The sequence below is a fragment of the Mustelus asterias genome, chromosome 7 (genome assembly GCF_964213995.1).
Source record: "Mustelus asterias chromosome 7, sMusAst1.hap1.1, whole genome shotgun sequence".
Taxonomy (NCBI): domain Eukaryota; kingdom Metazoa; phylum Chordata; class Chondrichthyes; order Carcharhiniformes; family Triakidae; genus Mustelus; species Mustelus asterias.
This window is the reverse complement of record NC_135807.1, coordinates 40,334,523-40,358,846: the sequence shown is the minus strand read 5'-3', so window position 1 is coordinate 40,358,846 and position 24,324 is coordinate 40,334,523. Positions and strand designations below refer to the sequence as shown.

The 24,324-nt window shown below is 48.7% G+C and overlaps 17 non-coding genes across 17 annotated transcripts; all 17 read right to left on the bottom strand.

The window, feature by feature from the left end:
* Positions 1–772: 772 nt before the first annotated feature.
* trnay-gua (transfer RNA tyrosine (anticodon GUA)) lies at positions 773–860 on the bottom strand. The gene is given in 2 exon segments: positions 773–808; positions 824–860. It is a non-coding gene; the product is annotated as a tRNA-Tyr (tRNA).
* A 1,357-nt stretch (positions 861–2,217) lies between these two features.
* Positions 2,218–2,305, bottom strand: trnay-gua (transfer RNA tyrosine (anticodon GUA)). Its single transcript is given in 2 exon segments — positions 2,218–2,253; positions 2,269–2,305. It is a non-coding gene; the product is annotated as a tRNA-Tyr (tRNA).
* A 1,357-nt stretch (positions 2,306–3,662) lies between these two features.
* On the bottom strand, positions 3,663–3,750 carry trnay-gua (transfer RNA tyrosine (anticodon GUA)). Its single transcript is given in 2 exon segments — positions 3,663–3,698; positions 3,714–3,750. It is a non-coding gene; the product is annotated as a tRNA-Tyr (tRNA).
* Positions 3,751–5,088: 1,338 nt separating this feature from the next.
* Positions 5,089–5,176, bottom strand: trnay-gua (transfer RNA tyrosine (anticodon GUA)). The gene is given in 2 exon segments: positions 5,089–5,124; positions 5,140–5,176. It is a non-coding gene; the product is annotated as a tRNA-Tyr (tRNA).
* Positions 5,177–6,533: 1,357 nt separating this feature from the next.
* trnay-gua (transfer RNA tyrosine (anticodon GUA)) lies at positions 6,534–6,621 on the bottom strand. Its single transcript is given in 2 exon segments — positions 6,534–6,569; positions 6,585–6,621. It is a non-coding gene; the product is annotated as a tRNA-Tyr (tRNA).
* Positions 6,622–7,978: 1,357 nt separating this feature from the next.
* On the bottom strand, positions 7,979–8,066 carry trnay-gua (transfer RNA tyrosine (anticodon GUA)). The gene is given in 2 exon segments: positions 7,979–8,014; positions 8,030–8,066. It is a non-coding gene; the product is annotated as a tRNA-Tyr (tRNA).
* Positions 8,067–9,423: 1,357 nt separating this feature from the next.
* trnay-gua (transfer RNA tyrosine (anticodon GUA)) lies at positions 9,424–9,511 on the bottom strand. The gene is given in 2 exon segments: positions 9,424–9,459; positions 9,475–9,511. It is a non-coding gene; the product is annotated as a tRNA-Tyr (tRNA).
* A 1,357-nt stretch (positions 9,512–10,868) lies between these two features.
* trnay-gua (transfer RNA tyrosine (anticodon GUA)) lies at positions 10,869–10,956 on the bottom strand. The gene is given in 2 exon segments: positions 10,869–10,904; positions 10,920–10,956. It is a non-coding gene; the product is annotated as a tRNA-Tyr (tRNA).
* Positions 10,957–12,313: 1,357 nt separating this feature from the next.
* On the bottom strand, positions 12,314–12,401 carry trnay-gua (transfer RNA tyrosine (anticodon GUA)). Its single transcript is given in 2 exon segments — positions 12,314–12,349; positions 12,365–12,401. It is a non-coding gene; the product is annotated as a tRNA-Tyr (tRNA).
* A 1,357-nt stretch (positions 12,402–13,758) lies between these two features.
* Positions 13,759–13,846, bottom strand: trnay-gua (transfer RNA tyrosine (anticodon GUA)). The gene is given in 2 exon segments: positions 13,759–13,794; positions 13,810–13,846. It is a non-coding gene; the product is annotated as a tRNA-Tyr (tRNA).
* Positions 13,847–15,203: 1,357 nt separating this feature from the next.
* On the bottom strand, positions 15,204–15,291 carry trnay-gua (transfer RNA tyrosine (anticodon GUA)). Its single transcript is given in 2 exon segments — positions 15,204–15,239; positions 15,255–15,291. It is a non-coding gene; the product is annotated as a tRNA-Tyr (tRNA).
* A 1,357-nt stretch (positions 15,292–16,648) lies between these two features.
* Positions 16,649–16,736, bottom strand: trnay-gua (transfer RNA tyrosine (anticodon GUA)). Its single transcript is given in 2 exon segments — positions 16,649–16,684; positions 16,700–16,736. It is a non-coding gene; the product is annotated as a tRNA-Tyr (tRNA).
* Positions 16,737–18,093: 1,357 nt separating this feature from the next.
* trnay-gua (transfer RNA tyrosine (anticodon GUA)) lies at positions 18,094–18,181 on the bottom strand. Its single transcript is given in 2 exon segments — positions 18,094–18,129; positions 18,145–18,181. It is a non-coding gene; the product is annotated as a tRNA-Tyr (tRNA).
* Positions 18,182–19,538: 1,357 nt separating this feature from the next.
* On the bottom strand, positions 19,539–19,626 carry trnay-gua (transfer RNA tyrosine (anticodon GUA)). Its single transcript is given in 2 exon segments — positions 19,539–19,574; positions 19,590–19,626. It is a non-coding gene; the product is annotated as a tRNA-Tyr (tRNA).
* Positions 19,627–20,983: 1,357 nt separating this feature from the next.
* Positions 20,984–21,071, bottom strand: trnay-gua (transfer RNA tyrosine (anticodon GUA)). The gene is given in 2 exon segments: positions 20,984–21,019; positions 21,035–21,071. It is a non-coding gene; the product is annotated as a tRNA-Tyr (tRNA).
* Positions 21,072–22,428: 1,357 nt separating this feature from the next.
* Positions 22,429–22,516, bottom strand: trnay-gua (transfer RNA tyrosine (anticodon GUA)). The gene is given in 2 exon segments: positions 22,429–22,464; positions 22,480–22,516. It is a non-coding gene; the product is annotated as a tRNA-Tyr (tRNA).
* A 1,357-nt stretch (positions 22,517–23,873) lies between these two features.
* Positions 23,874–23,961, bottom strand: trnay-gua (transfer RNA tyrosine (anticodon GUA)). The gene is given in 2 exon segments: positions 23,874–23,909; positions 23,925–23,961. It is a non-coding gene; the product is annotated as a tRNA-Tyr (tRNA).
* Positions 23,962–24,324: the final 363 nt, after the last annotated feature.

Here is a 24,324-nt window from a genome sequence, read left to right as displayed (position 1 = left end):
AACCAATGATCAAATTTATCAGAGGCTCCAACCTCTTGAGGGTCTAATGCTAACTTGTCGGGATTTAGAAACTGCTCCATACTAGTAACTGTTGTGAATAAAATTGATGCGCTATCAATAAGGCGAAAGACTACCGATATGCCAATATAAGTATAGGCTTTTATTCACAACAGAATCAGGAGCAGATCCCAACAAATAACCGACCTGGACTGAACAAGGGGGAGGAGACAGCCACCTTTATACTCGGTGCTGAGGAGAGGACCCAAACTGGAAGGGGATGTGTCCAGGTATGACAAGCACACACAACGGTGGTCCATATAGGACAAAGGTCAAACACGGCCGACGCTATTCTCTCGAGAACATGTACGAGAGGCAGCTGGTGAGAATCATTTGGATGGAATTCAGCAGAGATGGTCAAAGAAGCAGAGAAAGAACTGAGCTCATGATTTAAATTGAGACAAGTGGAAAGTCGTGGCCAGCATGAGCATGAGGGGGCAGTCGGGAGCTGTGTGCGACTGACAGAATACTGCTTGTACTTTGAATTGATTGCCGGCTGCTCGGAAGCGTTGCTGCTGAAATGCATTTCCTGCTGGCCAGGAGGTGCAAAGGCAGAAGTAAAAGAGCCACCTTGTGGCTCCTCTCAAAGTGGAAAAGAAATGCTGCTGCAGATGGAGCGGGAGATGCGAGACTAATGCAAGTGACAAGCTGCAATGACTGGCACAATGTATCATGCTGCTCCATGCAGAGTTATGGTCAAAGTGAACTTTGAGCTTCCTTCGAGCCAGAATTGAACAAGCGACCTAAGGATGTCAGCTTCAATCATCTACAGTCCTCCGCTCTACCAGCTGAGCTATCGAAGGGGAGCACACCACGGCTCTCTCTTTACTGATTGACTGCCATGTACCTATAGCTCTTTGCCGATTCATCGACCTCACATTGTTCCAGCTGAGTGAGACTTAACAGCCATTGACGATTTCTCCACAGCCGAGGCCTGGGCTCTATTCAATTAAATGTCTCATGCTGCAAAGCTCAACTTATTGCATTCATCGGAACTGCCTTGCACCTTCATGCAGATCTTGAATTCTGACTTGGCGCACATTGAGATCTAAACTCTTTGCTCACTGTGTCGGTCAGCGCATTGAGCAGATGCATATGGAGGTCAGTGGGCTGAGTGCCAGTGTAAAACATTCACTTCCACCTCACAGATAAGGACACGTATTGCAGAGTTAATTTCTTTACTCACCTCAGGATTGCACCTTTGATATTTGGGAAAATAAAGACACCTTCATTGAAGCAGCAATCCAAAAATTCTCATCTCCCTCCAACTATGACATGCGGGTAAGATTGATTGGCCATGCTAAATGGCCCCTGAGTGTCAGTGGGACTGGCTAGGTTAAATGCGTGGCATCATGGGAATCGGGCCTGGGTGGGAGTGTGTTCGGTGCAGATCGGATGGGCCGGATGGCCTCCTTCTGCACTGGAGGATTCTAAGATCTACGATCTATGGAGTCCTTGTGGAACAGCACATGCTAAAGTTTTGGAGCAGTGTAGACTCACCAATAGATCAACTGAAGTTTGCTGGAACCACGGAGAGATTCGGGAATGCGGGCATCGATGCGACTGCCTCTCACGTGTAACGCCCACACCCACAACTGGAACTGAACCCTGTGACGTTGCATAATGTCCTCCAACTTGATTCCCGTGATAGACTCAGCACCTGTATGCAAGTAAATCAAATGAACAGCGGGGAGATCCTGCTGCAGACATCTGCTGCCCAAACACCGCCGACGCTTTTCTCTCGACAGCATGTACGAGAGGCAGCGGGTGAGAATCATTTGGATGGAATTCAGCAGAGATGGTCAAAGAAGCAGAGAAAGAACTGAGCTCATGATTTAAATTGAGACAAGTCCAAAATCGTGGCCAGCATGAGCATGAGGGGGCAGTCGGGAGCTGTGTGCGACTGACAGAATACTGCTTGTACTTTGAATTGATTGCCGGCTGCTTGGAAGCGTTGCTGTTGAAATGCATTTCCTGCTGGCCAGGAGGTGCAAAGGCAGAAGTAAAAGAGCCACCTTGTGGCTCCTCTCAAAGTGGAAAAGAAATGCTGCTGCAGATGGAGCGGGAGATGCGAGACTAATGCAAGTGACAAGCTGCAATGACTGGCACAATGTATCATGCTGCTCCATGCAGAGTTATGGTAAAAGTGAACTTTGGGCTTCCTTCGAGCCGGAATTGAACCAGCGACCTAAGGATATCAGCTTCAATCATCTACAGTCCTCCGCTCTACCAGCTGAGCTATCGAAGGGGAGCACACCATGGCTCTCTCTTTACTGATTGACTGCCATGTACCTATAGCTCTTTGCCGATTCATCGACCTCACATTGTTCCAGCTGAGTGAGACTTAACAGCCATTGACGATTTCTCCACAGCCGAGGCCTGGGCTCTATTCAATTAAATGTCTCATGCTGCAAAGCTCAACTTATTGCATTCATCGGAACTGCCTTGCACCTTCATGCAGATCTTGATTTCTGACTTGGCGCACATTGAGATCTAAACTCTTTGCTCACTGTGTCGGTCAGCGCATTGAGCAGATGCATATGGAGGTCAGTGGGCTGAGTGCCAGTGTAAAACATTCACTTCCACCTCACAGATAAGGACACGTATTGCAGAGTTAATTTCTTTACTCACCTCAGGATTGCACCTTTGATATTTGGGAAAATAAAGACACCTTCATTGAAGCAGCAATCCAAAAATTCTCATCTCCCTCCAACTATGAAATGCGGGTAAGATTGATTGGCCATGCTAAATGGCCCCTGAGTGTCAGTGGGACTGGCTAGGTTAAATGCGTGGCATCATGGGAATCGGGCCTGGGTGGGAGTGTGTTCGGTGCAGATCGGATGGGCCGGATGGCCTCCTTCTGCACTGGAGGATTCTAAGATCTACGATCTATGGAGTCCTTGTGGAACAGCACATGCTAAAGTTTTGGAGCAGTGTAGACTCACCAATAGATCAACTGAAGTTTGCTGGAACCACGGAGAGATTCGGGAATGCGGGCATCGATGCGACTGCCTCTCACGTATAACGCCTACACGCACAACTGGAACTGAACCCTGTGACGTTGCATAATGTCCTCCAACTTGATTCCCGTGATAGACTCAGCACCTGTATGCAAGTAAATCAAATGAACAGCGGGGAGATCCTGCTGCAGACATCTGCTGCCCAAACACGGCCGACGCTTTTCTCTCGAGAGCATGTACGAGAGGCAGCGGGTGAGAATCATTTGGATGGAATTCAGCAGAGATGGTCAAAGAAGCAGAGAAAGAACTGAGCTCATGATTTAAATTGAGACAAGTCCAAAATCGTGGCCAGCATGAGCATGAGGGGGCAGTCGGGAGCTGTGTGCGACTGACAGAATACTGCTAGTACTTTGAATTGATTGCCGGCTGCTTGGAAGCGTTGCTGTTGAAATGCATTTCCTGCTGGCCAGGAGGTGCAAAGGCAGAAGTAAAAGAGCCACCTTGTGGCTCCTCTCAAAGTGGAAAAGAAATGCTGCTGCAGATGGAGCGGGAGATGCGAGACTAATGCAAGTGACAAGCTGCAATGACTGGCACAATGTATCATGCTGCTCCATGCAGAGTTATGGTAAAAGTGAACTTTGGGCTTCCTTCGAGCCGGAATTGAACCAGCGACCTAAGGATGTCAGCTTCAATCATCTACAGTCCTCCGCTCTACCAGCTGAGCTATCGAAGGGGAGCACACCACGGCTCTCTCTTTACTGATTGACTGCCATGTACCTATAGCTCTTTGCCGATTCATCGACCTCACATTGTTCCAGCTGAGTGAGACTTAACAGCCATTGACGATTTCTCCACAGCCGAGGCCTGGGCTCTATTCAATTAAATGTCTCATGCTGCAAAGCTCAACTTATTGCATTCATCGGAACTGCCTTGCACCTTCATGCAGATCTTGAATTCTGACTTGGCGCACATTGAGATCACTGTGTCGGTCAGCGCATTGAGCAGATGCATATGGAGGTCAGTGGGCTGAGTGCCAGTGTAAAACATTCACTTCCACCTCACAGATAAGGACACGTATTGCAGAGTTAATTTCTTTACTCACCTCAGGATTGCACCTTTGATATTTGGGAAAATAAAGACATCTTCATTGAAGCAGCAATCCAAAAATTCTCATCTCCCTCCAACTATGACATGCGGGAAAGATTGATTGGCCATGCTAAATGGCCCCTGAGTGTCAGTGGGACTGGCTAGGTTAAATGCGTGGCATCATGGGAATCGGGCCTGGGTGGGAGTGTGTTCGGTGCAGATCGGATGGGCCGGATGGCCTCCTTCTGCACTGGAGGATTCTAAGATCTACGATCTATGGAGTCCTTGTGGAACAGCACATGCTAAAGTTTTGGAGCAGTGTAGACTCACCAATAGATCAACTGAAGTTTGCTGGAACCACGGAGAGATTCGGGAATGCGGGCATCGATGCGACTGCCTCTCACGTGTAACGCCTACACCCACAACTGGAACTGAACCCTGTGACGTTGCATAATGTCCTCCAACTTGATTCCCGTGATAGACTCAGCACCTGTATGCAAGTAAATCAAATGAACAGCGGGGAGATCCTGCTGCAGACATCTGCTGCCCAAACACGGCCGACGCTTTTCTCTCGAGAGCATGTTCGAGAGGCAGCGGGTGAGAATCATCTGGATGGAATTCAGCAGAGATGGTCAAAGAAGCAGAGAAAGAACTGAGCTCATGATTTAAATTGAGACAAGTCCAAAATCGTGGCCAGCATGAGCATGAGGGGGCAGTCGGGAGCTGTGTGCGACTGACAGAATACTGCTTGTACTTTGAATTGATTGCCGGCTGCTTGGAAGCTGTTGAAATGCATTTCCTGCTGGCCAGGAGGTGCAAAGGCAGAAGTAAAAGAGCCACCTTGTGGCTCCTCTCAAAGTGGAAAAGAAATGCTGCTGCAGATGGAGCGGGAGATGCGAGACGAATGCAAGTGACAAGCTGCAATGACTGGCACAATGTATCATGCTGCTCCATGCAGAGTTATGGTAAAAGTGAACTTTGGGCTTCCTTCGAGCCGGAATTGAACCAGCGACCTAAGGATGTCAGCTTCAATCATCTACAGTCCTCCGCTCTACCAGCTGAGCTATCGAAGGGGAGCACACCACGGCTCTCTCTTTACTGATTGACTGCCATGTACCTATAGCTCTTTGCCGATTCATCGACCTCACATTGTTCCAGCTGAGTGAGACTTAACAGCCATTGACGATTTCTCCACAGCCGAGGCCTGGGCTCTATTCAATTAAATGTCTCATGCTGCAAAGCTCAACTTATTGCATTCATCGGAACTGCCTTGCACCTTCATGCAGATCTTGAATTCTGACTTGGCGCACATTGAGATCTAAATTCTTTGCTCACTGTGTCGGTCAGCGCATTGAGCAGATGCATATGGAGGTCAGTGGGCTGAGTGCCAGTGTAAAACATTCACTTCCACCTCACAGATAAGGACACGTATTGCAGAGTTAATTTCTTGACTCACCTCAGGATTGCACCTTTGATATTTGGGAAAATAAAGACACCTTCATTGAAGCAGCAATCCAAAAATTCTCATCTCCCTCCAACTATGACATGCGGGTAAGATTGATTGGCCATGCTAAATGGCCCCTGAGTGTCAGTGGGACTGGCTAGGTTAAATGCGTGGCATCATGGGAATCGGGCCTGGGTGGGAGTGTGTTCGGTGCAGATCGGATGGGCCGGATGGCCTCCTTCTGCACTGGAGGATTCTAAGATCTACGATCTATGGAGTCCTTGTGGAACAGCACATGCTAAAGTTTTGGAGCAGTGTAGACTCACCAATAGATCAACTGAAGTTTGCTGGAACCATGGAGAGATTCGGGAATGCGGGCATCGATGCGACTGCCTCTCACGTGTAACGCCTACACCCACAACTGGAACTGAACCCTGTGACGTTGCATAATGTCCTCCAACTTGATTCCCGTGATAGACTCAGCACCTGTATGCAAGTAAATCAAATGAACAGCGGGGAGATCCGGCTGCAGACATCTGCTGCCCAAACACGGCCGACGCTTTTCTCTCGAGAGCATGTACGAGAGGCAGCGGGTGAGAATCATCTGGATGGAATTCAGCAGAGATGGTCAAAGAAGCAGAGAAAGAACTGAGCTCATGATTTAAATTGAGACAAGTCCAAAATCGTGGCCAGCATGAGCATGAGGGGGCAGTCGGGAGCTGTGTGCGACTGACAGAATACTGCTTGTACTTTGAATTGATTGCCGGCTGCTTGGAAGCGTTGCTGTTGAAATGCATTTCCTGCTGGCCAGGAGGTGCAAAGGCAGAAGTAAAAGAGCCACCTTGTGGCTCCTCTCAAAGTGGAAAAGAAATGCTGCTGCAGATGGAGCGGGAGATGCGAGACCAATGCAAGTGACAAGCTGCAATGACTGGCACAATGTATCATGCTGCTCCATGCAGAGTTATGGTAAAAGTGAACTTTGGGCTTCCTTCGAGCCGGAATTGAACCAGCGACCTAAGGATGTCAGCTTCAATCATCTACAGTCCTCCGCTCTACCAGCTGAGCTATCGAAGGGGAGCACACCACGGCTCTCTCTTTACTGATTGACTGCCATGTACCTATAGCTCTTTGCCGATTCATCGACCTCACATTGTTCCAGCTGAGTGAGACTTAACAGCCATTGACGATTTCTCCACAGCCGAGGCCTGGGCTCTATTCAATTAAATGTCTCATGCTGCAAAGCTCAACTTATTGCATTCATCGGAACTGCCTTGCACCTTCATGCAGATCTTGAATTCTGACTTGGCGCACATTGAGATCTAAACTCTTTGCTCACTGTGTCGGTCAGCGCATTGAGCAGATGCATATGGAGGTCAGTGGGCTGAGTGCCAGTGTAAAACATTCACTTCCACCTCACAGATAAGGACACGTATTGCAGAGTTAATTTCTTTACTCACCTCAGGATTGCACCTTTGATATTTGGGAAAATAAAGACACCTTCATTGAAGCAGCAATCCAAAAATTCTCATCTCCCTCCAACTATGACATGCGGGTAAGATTGATTGGCCATGCTAAATGGCCCCTGAGTGTCAGTGGGACTGGCTAGGTTAAATGCGTGGCATCATGGGAATCGGGCCTGGGTGGGAGTGTGTTCGGTGCAGATCGGATGGGCCGGATGGCCTCCTTCTGCACTGGAGGATTCTAAGATCTACGATCTATGGAGTCCTTGTGGAACAGCACATGCTAAAGTTTTGGAGCAGTGTAGACTCACCAATAGATCAACTGAAGTTTGCTGGAACCACGGAGAGATTCGGGAATGCGGGCATCGATGCGACTGCCTCTCACGTGTAACGCCTACACCCACAACTGGAACTGAACCCTGTGACGTTGCATAATGTCCTCCAACTTGATTCCCGTGATAGACTCAGCACCTGTATGCAAGTAAATCAAATGAACAGCGGGGAGATCCTGCTGCAGACATCTGCTGCCCAAACACGGCCGACGCTTTTCTCTCGACAGCATGTACGAGAGGCAGCGGGTGAGAATCATTTGGATGGAATTCAGCAGAGATGGTCAAAGAAGCAGAGAAAGAACTGAGCTCATGATTTAAATTGAGACAAGTCCAAAATCGTGGCCAGCATGAGCATGAGGGGGCAGTCGGGAGCTGTGTGCGACTGACAGAATACTGCTTGTACTTTGAATTGATTGCCGGCTGCTTGGAAGCGTTGCTGTTGAAATGCATTTCCTGCTGGCCAGGAGGTGCAAAGGCAGAAGTAAAAGAGCCACCTTGTGGCTCCTCTCAAAGTGGAAAAGAAATGCTGCTGCAGATGGAGCGGGAGATGCGAGACCAATGCAAGTGACAAGCTGCAATGACTGGCACAATGTATCATGCTGCTCCATGCAGAGTTATGGTAAAAGTGAACTTTGGGCTTCCTTCGAGCCGGAATTGAACCAGCGACCTAAGGATGTCAGCTTCAATCATCTACAGTCCTCCGCTCTACCAGCTGAGCTATCGAAGGGGAGCACACCACGGCTCTCTCTTTACTGATTGACTGCCATGTACCTATAGCTCTTTGCCGATTCATCGACCTCACATTGTTCCAGCTGAGTGAGACTTAACAGCCATTGACGATTTCTCCACAGCCGAGGCCTGGGCTCTATTCAATTAAATGTCTCATGCTGCAAAGCTCAACTTATTGCATTCATCGGAACTGCCTTGCACCTTCATGCAGATCTTGAATTCTGACTTGGCGCACATTGAGATCTAAACTCTTTGCTCACTGTGTCGGTCAGCGCATTGAGCAGATGCATATGGAGGTCAGTGGGCTGAGTGCCAGTGTAAAACATTCACTTCCACCTCACAGATAAGGACACGTATTGCAGAGTTAATTTCTTTACTCACCTCAGGATTGCACCTTTGATATTTGGGAAAATAAAGACACCTTCATTGAAGCAGCAATCCAAAAATTCTCATCTCCCTCCAACTATGACATGCGGGTAAGATTGATTGGCCATGCTAAATGGCCCCTGAGTGTCAGTGGGACTGGCTAGGTTAAATGCGTGGCATCATGGGAATCGGGCCTGGGTGGGAGTGTGTTCGGTGCAGATCGGATGGGCCGGATGGCCTCCTTCTGCACTGGAGGATTCTAAGATCTACGATCTATGGAGTCCTTGTGGAACAGCACATGCTAAAGTTTTGGAGCAGTGTAGACTCACCAATAGATCGACTGAAGTTTGCTGGAACCACGGAGAGATTCGGGAATGCGGGCATCGATGCGACTGCCTCTCACGTGTAACGCCTACACCCACAACTGGAACTGAACCCTGTGACGTTGCATAATGTCCTCCAACTTGATTCCCGTGATAGACTCAGCACCTGTATGCAAGTAAATCAAATGAACAGCGGGGAGATCCTGCTGCAGACATCTGCTGCCCAAACACGGCCGACGCTTTTCTCTCGACAGCATGTACGAGAGGCAGCGGGTGAGAATCATTTGGATGGAATTCAGCAGAGATGGTCAAAGAAGCAGAGAAAGAACTGAGCTCATGATTTAAATTGAGACAAGTCCAAAATCGTGGCCAGCATGAGCATGAGGGGGCAGTCGGGAGCTGTGTGCGACTGACAGAATACTGCTTGTACTTTGAATTGATTGCCGGCTGCTTGGAAGCGTTGCTGTTGAAATGCATTTCCTGCTGGCCAGGAGGTGCAAAGGCAGAAGTAAAAGAGCCACCTTGTGGCTCCTCTCAAAGTGGAAAAGAAATGCTGCTGCAGATGGAGCGGGAGATGCGAGACTAATGCAAGTGACAAGCTGCAATGACTGGCACAATGTATCATGCTGCTCCATGCAGAGTTATGGTAAAAGTGAACTTTGGGCTTCCTTCGAGCCGGAATTGAACCAGCGACCTAAGGATGTCAGCTTCAATCATCTACAGTCCTCCGCTCTACCAGCTGAGCTATCGAAGGGGAGCACACCACGGCTCTCTCTTTACTGATTGACTGCCATGTACCTATAGCTCTTTGCCGATTCATCGACCTCACATTGTTCCAGCTGAGTGAGACTTAACAGCCATTGACGATTTCTCCACAGCCGAGGCCTGGGCTCTATTCAATTAAATGTCTCATGCTGCAAAGCTCAACTTATTGCATTCATCGGAACTGCCTTGCACCTTCATGCAGATCTTGAATTCTGACTTGGCGCACATTGAGATCTAAACTCTTTGCTCACTGTGTCGGTCAGCGCATTGAGCAGATGCATATGGAGGTCAGTGGGCTGAGTGCCAGTGTAAAACATTCACTTCCACCTCACAGATAAGGACACGTATTGCAGAGTTAATTTCTTTACTCACCTCAGGATTGCACCTTTGATATTTGGGAAAATAAAGACACCTTCATTGAAGCAGCAATCCAAAAATTCTCATCTCCCTCCAACTATGACATGCGGGTAAGATTGATTGGCCATGCTAAATGGCCCCTGAGTGTCAGTGGGACTGGCTAGGTTAAATGCGTGGCATCATGGGAATCGGGCCTGGGTGGGAGTGTGTTCGGTGCAGATCGGATGGGCCGGATGGCCTCCTTCTGCACTGGAGGATTCTAAGATCTACGATCTATGGAGTCCTTGTGGAACAGCACATGCTAAAGTTTTGGAGCAGTGTAGACTCACCAATAGATCAACTGAAGTTTGCTGGAACCACGGAGAGATTCGGGAATGCGGGCATCGATGCGACTGCCTCTCACGTGTAACGCCTACACCCACAACTGGAACTGAACCCTGTGACGTTGCATAATGTCCTCCAACTTGATTCCCGTGATAGACTCAGCACCTGTATGCAAGTAAATCAAATGAACAGCGGGGAGATCCTGCTGCAGACATCTGCTGCCCAAACACGGCCGACGCTTTTCTCTCGACAGCATGTACGAGAGGCAGCGGGTGAGAATCATTTGGATGGAATTCAGCAGAGATGGTCAAAGAAGCAGAGAAAGAACTGAGCTCATGATTTAAATTGAGACAAGTCCAAAATCGTGGCCAGCATGAGCATGAGGGGGCAGTCGGGAGCTGTGTGCGACTGACAGAATACTGCTTGTACTTTGAATTGATTGCCGGCTGCTTGGAAGCGTTGCTGTTGAAATGCATTTCCTGCTGGCCAGGAGGTGCAAAGGCAGAAGTAAAAGAGCCACCTTGTGGCTCCTCTCAAAGTGGAAAAGAAATGCTGCTGCAGATGGAGCGGGAGATGCGAGACGAATGCAAGTGACAAGCTGCAATGACTGGCACAATGTATCATGCTGCTCCATGCAGAGTTATGGTAAAAGTGAACTTTGGGCTTCCTTCGAGCCGGAATTGAACCAGCGACCTAAGGATGTCAGCTTCAATCATCTACAGTCCTCCGCTCTACCAGCTGAGCTATCGAAGGGGAGCACACCACGGCTCTCTCTTTACTGATTGACTGCCATGTACCTATAGCTCTTTGCCGATTCATCGACCTCACATTGTTCCAGCTGAGTGAGACTTAACAGCCATTGACGATTTCTCCACAGCCGAGGCCTGGGCTCTATTCAATTAAATGTCTCATGCTGCAAAGCTCAACTTATTGCATTCATCGGAACTGCCTTGCACCTTCATGCAGATCTTGAATTCTGACTTGGCGCACATTGAGATCTAAACTCTTTGCTCACTGTGTCGGTCAGCGCATTGAGCAGATGCATATGGAGGTCAGTGGGCTGAGTGCCAGTGTAAAACATTCACTTCCACCTCACAGATAAGGACACGTATTGCAGAGTTAATTTCTTTACTCACCTCAGGATTGCACCTTTGATATTTGGGAAAATAAAGACACCTTCATTGAAGCAGCAATCCAAAAATTCTCATCTCCCTCCAACTATGACATGCGGGTAAGATTGATTGGCCATGCTAAATGGCCCCTGAGTGTCAGTGGGACTGGCTAGGTTAAATGCGTGGCATCATGGGAATCGGGCCTGGGTGGGAGTGTGTTCGGTGCAGATCGGATGGGCCGGATGGCCTCCTTCTGCACTGGAGGATTCTAAGATCTACGATCTATGGAGTCCTTGTGGAACAGCACATGCTAAAGTTTTGGAGCAGTGTAGACTCACCAATAGATCGACTGAAGTTTGCTGGAACCACGGAGAGATTCGGGAATGCGGGCATCGATGCGACTGCCTCTCACGTGTAACGCCTACACCCACAACTGGAACTGAACCCTGTGACGTTGCATAATGTCCTCCAACTTGATTCCCGTGATAGACTCAGCACCTGTATGCAAGTAAATCAAATGAACAGCGGGGAGATCCTGCTGCAGACATCTGCTGCCCAAACACGGCCGACGCTTTTCTCTCGACAGCATGTACGAGAGGCAGCGGGTGAGAATCATTTGGATGGAATTCAGCAGAGATGGTCAAAGAAGCAGAGAAAGAACTGAGCTCATGATTTAAATTGAGACAAGTCCAAAATCGTGGCCAGCATGAGCATGAGGGGGCAGTCGGGAGCTGTGTGCGACTGACAGAATACTGCTTGTACTTTGAATTGATTGCCGGCTGCTTGGAAGCGTTGCTGTTGAAATGCATTTCCTGCTGGCCAGGAGGTGCAAAGGCAGAAGTAAAAGAGCCACCTTGTGGCTCCTCTCAAAGTGGAAAAGAAATGCTGCTGCAGATGGAGCGGGAGATGCGAGACTAATGCAAGTGACAAGCTGCAATGACTGGCACAATGTATCATGCTGCTCCATGCAGAGTTATGGTAAAAGTGAACTTTGGGCTTCCTTCGAGCCGGAATTGAACCAGCGACCTAAGGATGTCAGCTTCAATCATCTACAGTCCTCCGCTCTACCAGCTGAGCTATCGAAGGGGAGCACACCACAGCTCTCTCTTTACTGATTGACTGCCATGTACCTATAGCTCTTTGCCGATTCATCGACCTCACATTGTTCCAGCTGAGTGAGACTTAACAGCCATTGACGATTTCTCCACAGCCGAGGCCTGGGCTCTATTCAATTAAATGTCTCATGCTGCAAAGCTCAACTTATTGCATTCATCGGAACTGCCTTGCACCTTCATGCAGATCTTGAATTCTGACTTGGCGCACATTGAGATCTAAACTCTTTGCTCACTGTGTCGGTCAGCGCATTGAGCAGATGCATATGGAGGTCAGTGGGCTGAGTGCCAGTGTAAAACATTCACTTCCACCTCACAGATAAGGACACGTATTGCAGAGTTAATTTCTTTACTCACCTCAGGATTGCACCTTTGATATTTGGGAAAATAAAGACACCTTCATTGAAGCAGCAATCCAAAAATTCTCATCTCCCTCCAACTATGACATGCGGGTAAGATTGATTGGCCATGCTAAATGGCCCCTGAGTGTCAGTGGGACTGGCTAGGTTAAATGCGTGGCATCATGGGAATCGGGCCTGGGTGGGAGTGTGTTCGGTGCAGATCGGATGGGCCGGATGGCCTCCTTCTGCACTGGAGGATTCTAAGATCTACGATCTATGGAGTCCTTGTGGAACAGCACATGCTAAAGTTTTGGAGCAGTGTAGACTCACCAATAGATCAACTGAAGTTTGCTGGAACCATGGAGAGATTCGGGAATGCGGGCATCGATGCGACTGCCTCTCACGTGTAACGCCTACACCCACAACTGGAACTGAACCCTGTGACGTTGCATAATGTCCTCCAACTTGATTCCCGTGATAGACTCAGCACCTGTATGCAAGTAAATCAAATGAACAGCGGGGAGATCCTGCTGCAGACATCTGCTGCCCAAACACGGCCGACGCTTTTCTCTCGAGAGCATGTACGAGAGGCAGCGCTTGAGAATCATTTGGATGGAATTCAGCAGAGATGGTCAAAGAAGCAGAGAAAGAACTGAGCTCATGATTTAAATTGAGACAAGTCCAAAATCGTGGCCAGCATGAGCATGAGGGGGCAGTCGGGAGCTGTGTGCGACTGACAGAATACTGCTTGTACTTTGAATTGATTGCCGGCTGCTTGGAAGCGTTGCTGTTGAAATGCATTTCCTGCTGGCCAGGAGGTGCAAAGGCAGAAGTAAAAGAGCCACCTTGTGGCTCATCTCAAAGTGGAAAAGAAATGCTGCTGCAGATGGAGCGGGAGATGCGAGACTAATGCAAGTGACAAGCTGCAATGACTGGCACAATGTATCATGCTGCTCCATGCAGAGTTATGGTAAAAGTGAACTTTGGGCTTCCTTCGAGCCGGAATTGAACCAGCGACCTAAGGATGTCAGCTTCAATCATCTACAGTCCTCCGCTCTACCAGCTGAGCTATCGAAGGGGAGCACACCACGGCTCTCTCTTTACTGATTGACTGCCATGTACCTATAGCTCTTTGCCGATTCATCGACCTCACATTGTTCCAGCTGAGTGAGACTTAACAGCCATTGACGATTTCTCCACAGCCGAGGCCTGGGCTCTATTCAATTAAATGTCTCATGCTGCAAAGCTCAACTTATTGCATTCATCGGAACTGCCTTGCACCTTCATGCAGATCTTGAATTCTGACTTGGCGCACATTGAGATCTAAACTCTTTGCTCACTGTGTCGGTCAGCGCATTGAGCAGATGCATATGGAGGTCAGTGGGCTGAGTGCCAGTGTAAAACATTCACTTCCACCTCACAGATAAGGACACGTATTGCAGAGTTAATTTCTTTACTCACCTCAGGATTGCACCTTTGATATTTGGGAAAATAAAGACACCTTCATTGAAGCAGCAATCCAAAAATTCTCATCTCCCTCCAACTATGACATGCGGGTAAGATTGATTGGCCATGCTAAATGGCCCCTGAGTGTCAGTGGGACTGGCTAGGTTAAATGCGTGGCATCATGGGAATCGGGCCTGGGTGGGAGTGTGTTCGGTGCAGATCGGATGGGCCGGATGGCCTCCTTCTGCACTGGAGGATTCTAAGATCTACGATCTATGGAGTCCTTGTGGAACAGCACATGCTAAAGTTTTGGAGCAGTGTAGACTCACCAATAGATCGACTGAAGTTTGCTGGAACCATGGAGAGATTCGGGAATGCGGGCATCGATGCGACTGCCTCTCACGTGTAACGCCTACACCCACAACTGGAACTGAACCCTGTGACGTTGCATAATGTCCTCCAACTTGATTCCCGTGATAGACTCAGCACCTGTATGCAAGTAAATCAAATGAACAGCGGGGAGATCCTGCTGCAGACATCTGCTGCCCAAACACGGCCGACGCTTTTCTCTCGAGAGCATGTACGAGAGGCAGCGCTTGAGAATCATTTGGATGGAATTCAGCAGAGATGGTCAAAGAAGCAGAGAAAGAACTGAGCTCATGATTTAAATTGAGACAAGTCCAAAATCGTGGCCAGCATGAGCATGAGGGGGCAGTCGGGAGCTGTGTGCGACTGACAGAATACTGCTTGTACTTTGAATTGATTGCCGGCTGCTTGGAAGCGTTGCTGTTGAAATGCATTTCCTGCTGGCCAGGAGGTGCAAAGGCAGAAGTAAAAGAGCCACCTTGTGGCTCCTCTCAAAGTGGAAAAGAAATGCTGCTGCAGATGGAGCGGGAGATGCGAGACTAATGCAAGTGACAAGCTGCAATGACTGGCACAATGTATCATGCTGCTCCATGCAGAGTTATGGTAAAAGTGAACTTTGGGCTTCCTTCGAGCCGGAATTGAACCAGCCACCTAAGGATGTCAGCTTCAATCATCTACAGTCCTCCGCTCTACCAGCTGAGCTATCGAAGGGGAGCACACCACGGCTCTCTCTTTACTGATTGACTGCCATGTACCTATAGCTCTTTGCCGATTCATCGACCTCACATTGTTCCAGCTGAGTGAGACTTAACAGCCATTGACGATTTCTCCACAGCCGAGGCCTGGGCTCTATTCAATTAAATGTCTCATGCTGCAAAGCTCAACTTATTGCATTCATCGGAACTGCCTTGCACCTTCATGCAGATCTTGAATTCTGACTTGGCGCACATTGAGATCTAAACTCTTTGCTCACTGTGTCGGTCAGCGCATTGAGCAGATGCATATGGAGGTCAGTGGGCTGAGTGCCAGTGTAAAACATTCACTTCCACCTCACAGATAAGGACACGTATTGCAGAGTTAATTTCTTTACTCACCTCAGGATTGCACCTTTGATATTTGGGAAAATAAAGACACCTTCATTGAAGGAGCAATCCAAAAATTCTCATCTCCCTCCAACTATGACATGCGGGTAAGATTGATTGGCCATGCTAAATGGCCCCTGAGTGTCAGTGGGACTGGCTAGGTTAAATGCGTGGCATCATGGGAATCGGGCCTGGGTGGGAGTGTGTTCGGTGCAGATCGGATGGGCCGGATGGCCTCCTTCTGCACTGGAGGATTCTAAGATCTACGATCTATGGAGTCCTTGTGGAACAGCACATGCTAAAGTTTTGGAGCAGTGTAGACTCACCAATAGATCGACTGAAGTTTGCTGGAACCATGGAGAGATTCGGGAATGCGGGCATCGATGCGACTGCCTCTCACGTGTAACGCCTACACCCACAACTGGAACTGAACCCTGTGACGTTGCATAATGTCCTCCAACTTGATTCCCGTGATAGACTCAGCACCTGTATGCAAGTAAATCAAATGAACAGCGGGGAGATCCTGCTGCAGACATCTGCTGCCCAAACACGGCCGACGCTTTTCTCTCGAGAGCATGTACGAGAGGCAGCGCTTGAGAATCATTTGGATGGAATTCAGCAGAGATGGTCAAAGAAGCAGAGAAAGAACTGAGCTCATGATTTAAATTGAGACAAGTCCAAAATCGTGGCCAGCATGAGCATGAGGGGGCAGTCGGGAGCTGTGTGCGACTGACAGAATACTGCTTGTACTTTGAATTGATTGCCGGCTGCTTGGAAGCGTTGCTGTTGAAATGCATTTCCTGCTGGCCAGGAGGTGCAAAGGCAGAAGTAAAAGAGCCACCTTGTGGCTCCTCTCAAAGTGGAAAAGAAATGCTGCTGCAGATGGAGCGGGAGATGCGAGACTAATGCAAGTGACAAGCTGCAATGACTGGCACAATGTATCATGCTGCTCCATGCAGAGTTTTGGTAAAAGTGAACTTTGGGCTTCCTTCGAGCCGGAATTGAACCAGCCACCTAAGGATGTCAGCTTCAATCATCTACAGTCCTCCGCTCTACCAGCTGAGCTATCGAAGGGGAGCACACCACGGCTCTCTCTTTACTGATTGACTGCCATGTACCTATAGCTCTTTGCCGATTCATCGACCTCACATTGTTCCAGCTGAGTGAGACTTAACAGCCATTGACGATTTCTCCACAGCCGAGGCCTGGGCTCTATTCAATTAAATGTCTCATGCTGCAAAGCTCAACTTATTGCATTCATCGGAACTGCCTTGCACCTTCATGCAGATCTTGAATTCTGACTTGGCGCACATTGAGATCTAAACTCTTTGCTCACTGTGTCGGTCAGCGCATTGAGCAGATGCATATGGAGGTCAGTGGGCTGAGTGCCAGTGTAAAACATTCACTTCCACCTCACAGATAAGGACACGTATTGCAGAGTTAATTTCTTTACTCACCTCAGGATTGCACCTTTGATATTTGGGAAAATAAAGACACCTTCATTGAAGCAGCAATCCAAAAATTCTCATCTCCCTCCAACTATGACATGCGGGTAAGATTGATTGGCCATGCTAAATGGCCCCTGAGTGTCAGTGGGACTGGCTAGGTTAAATGCGTGGCATCATGGGAATCGGGCCTGGGTGGGAGTGTGTTCGGTGCAGATCGGATGGGCCGGATGGCCTCCTTCTGCACTGGAGGACTCTAAGATCTACGATCTATGGAGTCCTTGTGGAACAGCACATGCTAAAGTTTTGGAGCAGTGTAGACTCACCAATAGATCAACTGAAGTTTGCTGGAACCACGGAGAGATTCGGGAATGCGGGCATCGATGCGACTGCCTCTCACGTGTAACGCCTACACCCACAACTGGAACTGAACCCTGTGACGTTGCATAATGTCCTCCAACTTGATTCCCGTGATAGACTCAGCACCTGTATGCAAGTAAATCAAATGAACAGCGGGGATATCCTGCTGCAGACATCTGCTGCCCAAACACGGCCGACGCTTTTCTCTCGACAGCATGTACGAGAGGCAGCGGGTGAGAATCATTTGGATGGAATTCAGCAGAGATGGTCAAAGAAGCAGAGAAAGAACTGAGCTCATGATTTAAATTGAGACAAGTCCAAAATCGTGGCCAGCATGAGCATGAGGGGGCAGTCGGGAGCTGTGTGCGACTGACAGAATACTGCTTGTACTTTGAATTGATTGCCGGCTGCTTGGAAGCGTTGCTGTTGAAATGCATTTCCTGCTGGCCAGGAGGTGCAAAGGCAGAAGTAAAAGAGCCACCTTGTGGCTCCTCTCAAAGTGGAAAAGAAATGCTGCTGCAGATGGAGCGGGAGATGCGAGACTAATGCAAGTGACAAGCTGCAATGACTGGCACAATGTATCATGCTGCTCCATGCAGAGTTATGGTAAAAGTGAACTTTGGGCTTCCTTCGAGCCGGAATTGAACCAGCGACCTAAGGATGTCAGCTTCAATCATCTACAGTCCTCCGCTCTACCAGCTGAGCTATCGAAGGGGAGCACACCACAGCTCTCTCTTTACTGATTGACTGCCATGTACCTATAGCTCTTTGCCGATTCATCGACCTCACATTGTTCCAGCTGAGTGAGACTTAACAGCCATTGACGATTTCTCCACAGCCGAGGCCTGGGCTCTATTCAATTAAATGTCTCATGCTGCAAAGCTCAACTTATTGCATTCATCGGAACTGCCTTGCACCTTCATGCAGATCTTGAATTCTGACTTGGCGCACATTGAGATCTAAACTCTTTGCTCACTGTGTCGGTCAGCGCATTGAGCAGATGCATATGGAGGTCAGTGGGCTGAGTGCCAGTGTAAAACATTCACTTCCACCTCACAGATAAGGACACGTATTGCAGAGTTAATTTCTTTACTCACCTCAGGATTGCACCTTTGATATTTGGGAAAATAAAGACACCTTCATTGAAGCAGCAATCCAAAAATTCTCATCTCCCTCCAACTATGACATGCGGGTAAGATTGATTGGCCATGCTAAATGGCCCCTGAGTGTCAGTGGGACTGGCTAGGTTAAATGCGTGGCATCATGGGAATCGGGCCTGGGTGGGAGTGTGTTCGGTGCAGATCGGATGGGCCGGATGGCCTCCTTCTGCACTGGAGGATTCTAAGATCTACGATCTATGGAGTCCTTGTGGAACAGCACATGCTAAAGTTTTGGAGCAGTGTAGACTCACCAATAGATCGACTGAAGTTTGCTGGAACCATGGAGAGATTCGGGAATGCGGGCATCGATGTGACTGCCTCTCACGTGTAACGCCTACACCCACAACTGGAACTGAACCCTGTGACGTTGCATAATGTCCTCCAACTTGATTCCCGTGATAGACTCAGCACCTGTATGCAAGTAAATCAAATGAACAGCGGGGAGATCCTGCTGCAGACATCTGCTGCCCAAACACGGCCGACGCTTTTCTCTTGAGAGCATGTACGAGAGGCAGCGCTTGAGAATCATTTGGATGGAATTCAGCAGAGATGGTCAAAGAAGCAGAGAAAGAACTGAGCTCATGATTTAAATTGAGACAAGTCCAAAATCGTGGCCAGCATGAGCATGAGGGGGCAGTCGGGAGCTGTGTGCGACTGACAGAATACTGCTTGTACTTTGAATTGATTGCCGGCTGCTTGGAAGCGTTGCTGTTGAAATGCATTTCCTGCTGGCCAGGAGGTGCAAAGGCAGAAGTAAAAGAGCCACCTTGTGGCTCCTCTCAAAGTGGAAAAGAAATGCTGCTGCAGATGGAGCGGGAGATGCGAGACTAATGCAAGTGACAAGCTGCAATGACTGGCACAATGTATCATGCTGCTCCATGCAGAGTTATGGTAAAAGTGAACTTTGGGCTTCCTTCGAGCCGGAATTGAACCAGCGACCTAAGGATGTCAGCTTCAATCATCTACAGTCCTCCGCTCTACCAGCTGAGCTATCGAAGGGGAGCACACCACGGCTCTCTCTTTACTGATTGACTGCCATGTACCTATAGCTCTTTGCCGATTCATCGACCTCACATTGTTCCAGCTGAGTGAGACTTAACAGCCATTGACGATTTCTCCACAGCCGAGGCCTGGGCTCTATTCAATTAAATGTCTCATGCTGCAAAGCTCAACTTATTGCATTCATCGGAACTGCCTTGCACCTTCATGCAGATCTTGAATTCTGACTTGGCGCACATTGAGATCTAAACTCTTTGCTCACTGTGTCGGTCAGCGCATTGAGCAGATGCATATGGAGGTCAGTGGGCTGAGTGCCAGTGTAAAACATTCACTTCCACCTCACAGATAAGGACACGTATTGCAGAGTTAATTTCTTTACTCACCTCAGGATTGCACCTTTGATATTTGGGAAAATAAAGACACCTTCATTGAAGCAGCAATCCAAAAATTCTCATCTCCCTCCAACTATGACATGCGGGTAAGATTGATTGGCCATGCTAAATGGCCCCTGAGTGTCAGTGGGACTGGCTAGGTTAAATGCGTGGCATCATGGGAATCGGGCCTGGGTGGGAGTGTGTTCGGTGCAGATCGGATGGGCCGGATGGCCTCCTTCTGCACTGGAGGACTCTAAGATCTACGATCTATGGAGTCCTTGTGGAACAGCACATGCTAAAGTTTTGGAGCAGTGTAGACTCACCAATAGATCAACTGAAGTTTGCTGGAACCACGGAGAGATTCGGGAATGCGGGCATCGATGCGACTGCCTCTCACGTGTAACGCCTACACCCACAACTGGAACTGAACCCTGTGACGTTGCATAATGTCCTCCAACTTGATTCCCGTGATAGACTCAGCACCTGTATGCAAGTAAATCAAATGAACAGCGGGGAGATCCTGCTGCAGACATCTGCTGCCCAAACACGGCCGACGCTTTTCTCTCGACAGCATGTACGAGAGGCAGCGGGTGAGAATCATTTGGATGGAATTCAGCAGAGATGGTCAAAGAAGCAGAGAAAGAACTGAGCTCATGATTTAAATTGAGACAAGTCCAAAATCGTGGCCAGCATGAGCATGAGGGGGCAGTCGGGAGCTGTGTGCGACTGACAGAATACTGCTTGTACTTTGAATTGATTGCCGGCTGCTTGGAAGCGTTGCTGTTGAAATGCATTTCCTGCTGGCCAGGAGGTGCAAAGGCAGAAGTAAAAGAGCCACCTTGTGGCTCCTCTCAAAGTGGAAAAGAAATGCTGCTGCAGATGGAGCGGGAGATGCGAGACTAATGCAAGTGACAAGCTGCAATGACTGGCACAATGTATCATGCTGCTCCATGCAGAGTTATGGTAAAAGTGAACTTTGGGCTTCCTTCGAGCCGGAATTGAACCAGCGACCTAAGGATGTCAGCTTCAATCATCTACAGTCCTCCGCTCTACCAGCTGAGCTATCGAAGGGGAGCACACCACAGCTCTCTCTTTACTGATTGACTGCCATGTACCTATAGCTCTTTGCCGATTCATCGACCTCACATTGTTCCAGCTGAGTGAGACTTAACAGCCATTGACGATTTCTCCACAGCCGAGGCCTGGGCTCTATTCAATTAAATGTCTCATGCTGCAAAGCTCAACTTATTGCATTCATCGGAACTGCCTTGCACCTTCATGCAGATCTTGAATTCTGACTTGGCGCACATTGAGATCTAAACTCTTTGCTCACTGTGTCGGTCAGCGCATTGAGCAGATGCATATGGAGGTCAGTGGGCTGAGTGCCAGTGTAAAACATTCACTTCCACCTCACAGATAAGGACACGTATTGCAGAGTTAATTTCTTTACTCACCTCAGGATTGCACCTTTGATATTTGGGAAAATAAAGACACCTTCATTGAAGCAGCAATCCAAAAATTCTCATCTCCCTCCAACTATGACATGCGGGTAAGATTGATTGGCCATGCTAAATGGCCCCTGAGTGTCAGTGGGACTGGCTAGGTTAAATGCGTGGCATCATGGGAATCGGGCCTGGGTGGGAGTGTGTTCGGTGCAGATCGGATGGGCCGGATGGCCTCCTTCTGCACTGGAGGACTCTAAGATCTACGATCTATGGAGTCCTTGTGGAACAGCACATGCTAAAGTTTTGGAGCAGTGTAGACTCACCAATAGATCAACTGAAGTTTGCTGGAACCACGGAGAGATTCGGGAATGCGGGCATCGATGCGACTGCCTCTCACGTGTAACGCCTACACCCACAACTGGAACTGAACCCTGTGACGTTGCATAATGTCCTCCAACTTGATTCCCGTGATAGACTCAGCACCTGTATGCAAGTAAATCAAATGAACAGCGGGGAGATCCTGCTGCAGACATCTGCTGCCCAAACACGGCCGACGCTTTTCTCTCGAGAGCATGTACGAGAGGCAGCGGGTGAGAATCATTTGGATGGAATTCAGCAGAGATGGTCAAAGAAGCAGAGAAAGAACTGAGCTCATGATTTAAATTGAGACAAGTCCAAAATCGTGGCCAGCATGAGCATGAGGGGGCAGTCGGGAGCTGTGTGCGACTGACAGAATACTGCTTGTACTTTGAATTGATTGCCGGCTGCTTGGAAGCGTTGCTGTTGAAATGCATTTCCTGCTGGCCAGGAGGTGCAAAGGCAGAAGTAAAAGAGCCACCTTGTGGCTCCTCTCAAAGTGGAAAAGAAATGCTGCTGCAGATGGAGCGGGAGATGCGAGACTAATGCAAGTGACAAGCTGCAATGACTGGCACAATGTATCATGCTGCTCCATGCAGAGTTATGGTAAAAGTGAACTTTGGGCTTCCTTCGAGCCGGAATTGAACCAGCGACCTAAGGATGTCAGCTTCAATCATCTACAGTCCTCCGCTCTACCAGCTGAGCTATCGAAGGTGAGCACACCACAGCTCTCTCTTTACTGATTGACTGCCATGTACCTATAGCTCTTTGCCGATTCATCGACCTCACATTGTTCCAGCTGAGTGAGACTTAACAGCCATTGACGATTTCTCCACAGCCGAGGCCTGGGCTCTATTCAATTAAATGTCTCATGCTGCAAAGCTCAACTTATTGCATTCATCGGAACTGCCTTGCACCTTCATGCAGATCTTGAATTCTGACTTGGCGCACATTGAGATCTAAACTCTTTGCTCACTGTGTCGGTCAGCGCATTGAGCAGATGCATATGGAGGTCAGTGGGCTGAGTGCCAGTGTAAAACATTCACTTCCACCTCACAGATAAGGACACGTATTGCAGAGTTAATTTCTTTACTCACCTCAGGATTGCACCTTTGATATTTGGGAAAATAAAGACACCTTCATTGAAGCAGCAATCCAAAAATTCTCATCTCCCTCCAACTATGACATGCGGGTAAGATTGATTGGCCATGCTAAATGGCCCCTGAGTGTCAGTGGGACTGGCTAGGTTAAATGCGTGGCATCATGGGAATCGGGCCTGGGTGGGAGTGTGTTCGGTGCAGATCGGATGGGCCGGATGGCCTCCTTCTGCACTGGAGGACTCTAAGATCTACGATCTATGGAGTCCTTGTGGAACAGCACATGCTAAAGTTTTGGAGCAGTGTAGACTCACCAATAGATCAACTGAAGTTTGCTGGAACCACGGAGAGATTCGGGAATGCGGGCATCGATGCGACTGCCTCTCACGTGTAACGCCTACACCCACAACTGGAACTGAACCCTGTGACGTTGCATAATGTCCTCCAACTTGATTCCCGTGATAGACTCAGCACCTGTATGCAAGTAAATCAAATGAACAGCGGGGAGATCCTGCTGCAGACATCTGCTGCCCAAACACGGCCGACGCTTTTCTCTCGACAGCATGTACGAGAGGCAGCGGGTGAGAATCATTTGGATGGAATTCAGCAGAGATGGTCAAAGAAGCAGAGAAAGAACTGAGCTCATGATTTAAATTGAGACAAGTCCAAAATCGTGGCCAGCATGAGCATGAGGGGGCAGTCGGGAGCTGTGTGCGACTGACAGAATACTGCTTGTACTTTGAATTGATTGCCGGCTGCTTGGAAGCGTTGCTGTTGAAATGCATTTCCTGCTGGCCAGGAGGTGCAAAGGCAGAAGTAAAAGAGCCACCTTGTGGCTCCTCTCAAAGTGGAAAAGAAATGCTGCTGCAGATGGAGCGGGAGATGCGAGACTAATGCAAGTGACAAGCTGCAATGACTGGCACAATGTATCATGCTGCTCCATGCAGAGTTATGGTAAAAGTGAACTTTGGGCTTCCTTCGAGCCGGAATTGAACCAGCGACCTAAGGATGTCAGCTTCAATCATCTACAGTCCTCCGCTCTACCAGCTGAGCTATCGAAGGGGAGCACACCACAGCTCTCTCTTTACTGATTGACTGCCATGTACCTATAGCTCTTTGCCGATTCATCGACCTCACATTGTTCCAGCTGAGTGAGACTTAACAGCCATTGACGATTTCTCCACAGCCGAGGCCTGGGCTCTATTCAATTAAATGTCTCATGCTGCAAAGCTCAACTTATTGCATTCATCGGAACTGCCTTGCACCTTCATGCAGATCTTGAATTCTGACTTGGCGCACATTGAGATCTAAACTCTTTGCTCACTGTGTCGGTCAGCGCATTGAGCAGATGCATATGGAGGTCAGTGGGCTGAGTGCCAGTGTAAAACATTCACTTCCACCTCACAGATAAGGACACGTATTGCA